This window comes from Macrobrachium nipponense, chromosome 41 (assembly GCF_015104395.2).
Source record: "Macrobrachium nipponense isolate FS-2020 chromosome 41, ASM1510439v2, whole genome shotgun sequence".
In the NCBI taxonomy this organism is placed as follows: Eukaryota; Metazoa; Arthropoda; class Malacostraca; order Decapoda; family Palaemonidae; genus Macrobrachium; species Macrobrachium nipponense.
In genome coordinates this window covers 29939754-29944753 of record NC_061102.1, presented here as the reverse complement: position 1 = coordinate 29944753, position 5000 = coordinate 29939754, and the positions used below count along the sequence as shown (strand labels likewise).

At 42.8% G+C, this 5000-nt stretch overlaps 1 protein-coding gene across 1 annotated transcript in view; it reads left to right on the top strand.

Annotated features, from left to right (window-relative positions):
• The window catches only part of LOC135212809 (peritrophin-1-like), a 29306-nt gene that overhangs the window by 21528 nt on the left and 2778 nt on the right, over window positions 1-5000 (top strand). The window lies entirely within an intron of this gene.

Sequence of the window (5000 nt, the reverse complement as noted above, 5' to 3'; positions counted from 1 at the left end):
ACCACAATCGCATGTATGATTTTTTTCGGAAGTTACCGCGCGGACGTAAGGAAAAAGTTTTTTCATAAATTCACCATAAATCGAAATATTGTGCTAGAGACTTCCAATTAGTTGCAAAATTAAGGTAAATGATTGAATATTACTAAAATATAAGAGTTTTAGCTTAAAATTGCGTTTTTCGACCATTTCGGTAGAGTCAAAGTTGACCGAAGGTTGAAATTTTGGCACTTATCGTTATTTATATGAAAATATCTCAAAACTGATAAAAGCTACAATCATGAGTATTTTTTGTTGTATTTTACATAAAAATGCACACATTTTCATATATAATACTCCATGTAACGGCTAATTTAAAATGGTACAAAAATTATGTCAAAGTGACGAAATAATTTCAGAGATGTGTCACAGATACTTTTTAGTAGGGCAAGAAAGAAATTCGCGCTTGCGCGCCTGCGTAATGATTGTAAACAAAACAACACCTTGATCCGTGAACTCCCAGCATCCCCCAAGGTGTGTGATTCAAGAGTTTTCGGCTGGTGGGCCTAAAAGTATTTTTCCGCGAATTTTTAAAAAAACTTTTGTATGTCGACGTAAAATACATCCAGTCGGTGTTAAAGGGTTAACATAACATTCATTATACGATGTGCTTGTCAATCAGTTCAAAGCTGAACAGAGGAGAGGTATAGTAATTCCTTCATAGAACATTTATATTTTAATTATTTTTATTGAAAAAATACCTTCAGCGTAGGCTGGAATTACGGCCGTTATAGTTCTTGAACAAGGTGGTTAGGCAGTAATTACCATCTGGTAGGAGGGTAGACCAGCCTGACCGGATGAAAAACACCCCACTTTGCCTTTCAGCTCAGGTTTCAGATTGATGGGTGGCATAAAGTGGGCATGTATGTAAAGGACCCCAAGTTTGTATAGTTAGGAAAAATACAATTTACTTTCAAAAACTGTGATTTGTTCCTAAATGATATTCAAACCCTTGGTCCTTTACATAAGGTAGACTCACTGATTGTTGGAAGGAATATGAGTGAGCCTCTAGAACTGACCGGAGTTCTGCAAACCTAGGCTATTCCTCCTGGTTGTAAGAGCGAGGAGGAGTAGAGGATCGAAGCATAGGAGTCGCATGATCAAGATTCAGACTTCTGAGCCTTTTCGAAATGAGTGAGGAATTGTAACTCATCCGAAAAAGGGCTGGGAAGAATAATAGAGTCGGAGGCATTAATGCAAAGTTCTGGGAAGGGTTTGCATTACTGCAAGTCTCCTTCCTCCCCTTGCTAGAGGAAGGAGCGGGATTGCTTCTATGATTCTGATAAGAAAAATAAAAAGAAGCTCCAAGGAAGAGGAGTAGAAGGATGAGGAGGGTAAAGTGGAGAGGTCAGTCACTCTCGCATCCTTCTTACCTCTAGAATAACACACCATAAGCAAGATGCAACTTGTCCTCTTGAAGGAGTCAGGTAAGCAAACATAACCCGCAAGCATCCACCGCCGGTCCAAGGAAAAGACCTGAGGGCAGACCCGAAGGAAGGAAGACATAAATATGGTCGCAGTGAGACCTCATCTATCTTCTGGTTCAACATATTCTTTGGAGTGATGAAATGTACCCATCCACTGGACGTATCCAACTGCAAAAAAAGAAAGAAGTGTCATTGGACACTTTTGCATTGACAGTCTGCAGTGGATAAAGGCATCAACACTCAATGAAGGGTGTCGGTCCTTCATATGACAATAGGACAAAGTAATAACTGATCTAGATCAACCAATACAAAGTCCACAGTACAATAGATGACGACTGATTGCGCTGCCATGCATCTGAGACTTAGACACAAGTCACATGACACCCACCTTTTGAAGGGTTATGCTGAGAACAACCATACAAATGTAGAGAGACGAGATGATGATTCTCGTGGGGCATGTGCACATTTGATGAGAGTAAACTGCCTTCTAGAGACCAAGGTCCCTGTGATGGCAAGACACAAGTTCCTTATTAGAAGTTGAATCTCAACCAAGGAGAAACAATACTATATTATTAGTGAATGACTGAGGTGAATGTGGACCTACTTCTTCACAGTTGAATCGAGAGAAGTAAACTCTCAAGATTCTGATCATAGAAAAGTCCTGTCGATGACACCAACCAGTGAAGACGGCTTTAATCTCTGTTGTTTCACAGATGACTGAAAAGTTAATCCACTATTTCATGGATGCTCGGCGAGTAAGTGGGAGCTTGCAATGAAAGCGGAGTCTTTCAGTCATGAAAACACAGGGATTGTACTGCTTGAAAAACCACTTCTCGTGGGTTGGATCAGGGAGGACGTTTCTATTTACTTTGGAAACAGAGCTAGTAGGGTGGGGAACAGGCGAAGTCTTCTGTTACTCATTTACAATTTGGTGAACAAAAAATAATTGAACACCTTATGAATTAGGAAATGTATATAGACAACAAACTGAAACTGTCTGAAGAATTATCATTCTGCGTCATCACAGCGGCTGATGGGGCAGGTGCGATGATGAAGACTAGGCTACAGACTTCTGTTATACCATGCGGTAAACAGAAAGATGATAACGAGTCTAATGAGATATATCTCTGTCTGAAAATTCCCAGAACAGCAAATGTGGTGCAAGAGATGGGCATACATGTATGCAAGAATTCTAGCCAACCAGAGACCTAAGTCTGTGCTTGCCAGGCAGAGATTCGAATTGGTAGTTAATCCTCGACAGAGAAGAAACAATACCAAATCAAAGAGAATCTCAGAGAGCAAGCAGTACTGAGACAGAGCCATACACCGCTCGCTCAACTTGTTGTCATCCTGAGTTGCCTGATAGAGCATTCCATGAAGGAATGCGTTGGGCTAGAACCCTCAAGCGCAAAAAATATACACTTGAGCATCTGCATTTTAACCAAAATGGGAGGGAAGAAAACCCTCGTGTTCGGTGATAATACAAATGCTGTGGTGTTATTGGGAAACAATACCACCAGTTATCTCAAAATCAAAACCGGTAACTCTTGGGAGGCCCGAAAAGCTGTCCTGAGTTCCAGGTTAATAAAGAGGAGGTACTATTTGTCTCGGTCACATACCAGAAGAGTCAATTTACAGGTATGCACCTACTACTCACACAATGCAACACTTGGACACATCCGTACACGAGTATACCAGACACAGCCCCGGTTCCATGAACAGCGTCCTTGGGACCAGAGACAGAACGAACCTGGTTCAAAATCCTGGGGCTCCCAAGACACCATATTTGTGGATAGCATCCAGGTTCCCGTTCCAGAAGGAGCAGATGAGCCGAAGAGACAGCCAATTACCTCCTCTCCATGGAAAGAGTGCAGACCCTTAGAAGTCTCGAAGCGAGACTTCTTAAGCGGCGGAGAATACCTTCCTCTTTTTAGGACGTGGAAACCTTTGAACAGGGAGGTTAGGAGGCGTCAGATGAAGACGAAAGACGATGACCCCATGAAAAATTTCTGCACCATGGGAAGGGAGGGTGCTATGTCATGCCAAAGAACCGCACCAATCAAGAGCAAAGAGTTCGTACATTAAAGCTGACCACTCAGATTGGTGGATCGAGCTGTCTGGTCAAGCTGAGCTGAGCCGAGTGAGCTGAGCAGATCACCATTACATAATTATGAGTGGTAATCATCAACAGTTTTTCCCAATTAACTGTTCTCCTCCGAGGCTGAAGCTCCGAGAAGAAGAATAAGAAGGATTCTGTGTCTGCTGTCCTACGTGTTTGGACCATGAGGTCCAATACATGAGGACAGTACTTGACCATTCACCCAGAAGGTGCTGCATGCATTTCGAAGCTCTAAATAACTCCAAACCAGACTGAGGAGCGAACTCATCTATACTGGTAAAGGCTCGTCTCGCCATCCAAGCATTCATAATAGTGAGTGCTCGGCGAGTGTTAGAATTCATAAGAATTCCCACGATCGATGAGAAAAACCTGACTCTTGTACGACAATAATTGGGTGAGCCTTTTCTCGTTCTAGTACTCAGCAATAAGATGAAGCCAAGCACTTGGAGAAAGCCAACAAAACCAAGGGTTCCAGGCACTCAGCAAGACTCAAAATTATTATAATAATCATCGGGAATACCCATCACTTGAGTGCTTGGAAATCTCAGAAAACCAAATTATCCTGCGAACGCTAGAAATTCCAAGGAATTTCATGGCTTAGCGAGACTCCCGATTTTCATAATAACAATTACTGGGAATTTTGGTCTCACTAGAGTGTTTGGAAATTACAGAAAAACCATAGCACTCTGAGAATGCCAGAAATTCCAAGGCATTCGAGCATTCAGCGAGATTCCCAGTTATTGAAGTGATAATTATCAGGAATTCTCATCTCGCCCAAGTGTTTGCAGATCATAGAAGACCAACACACTTGGAAGTTCTAGAGGTTCCAAAGAATTTCAAGCGCTCAGGAAGACTCCGGAATTTCATCAAACGATCATTGGGGTGGGGTCCCTCCTCAACTCCCATAGAAATTGAGAAGGAACGGGGACAAAAACCAGTCCTGAATGCGAGCATTTATAACTGGAATGAGAGTACAATTCAATAGAATATACAATCAAGGCTCCCAAAAAGCAAGAACCCATAGGGACTGCGAATTGAAATCCGTCCAAAGGACAGAAAAAGCCATAGAGACAGTCTCCACTTTTGACATAAGATCCTTCCTCAACGACATGGACATACGTCCGGTGGGATCCAGGAAGGTAGTCCCCTGACGCTGAATCCTACGGAGAGCACTATGCAGGATCCCTCCTATTCACCTCACCCCTCCCAGCATAGCCATAGGAAGCAGAGGGAATAGGGGAGGAAGACTGGATGGTCTCGCTCGCCTTGCTAGCAGAACTAGCAAGAGAAGCAAGTCACGGGCAGCCATCAACGCGTGATGATGGCCGCTCCGCAAGTCTAGGAATGTGTTATCGTCTGGAGAAAAGGCTTTCCCAAGGAAGGTTACGAAACTCATATGGCAGGCGAAATGTTTGCCA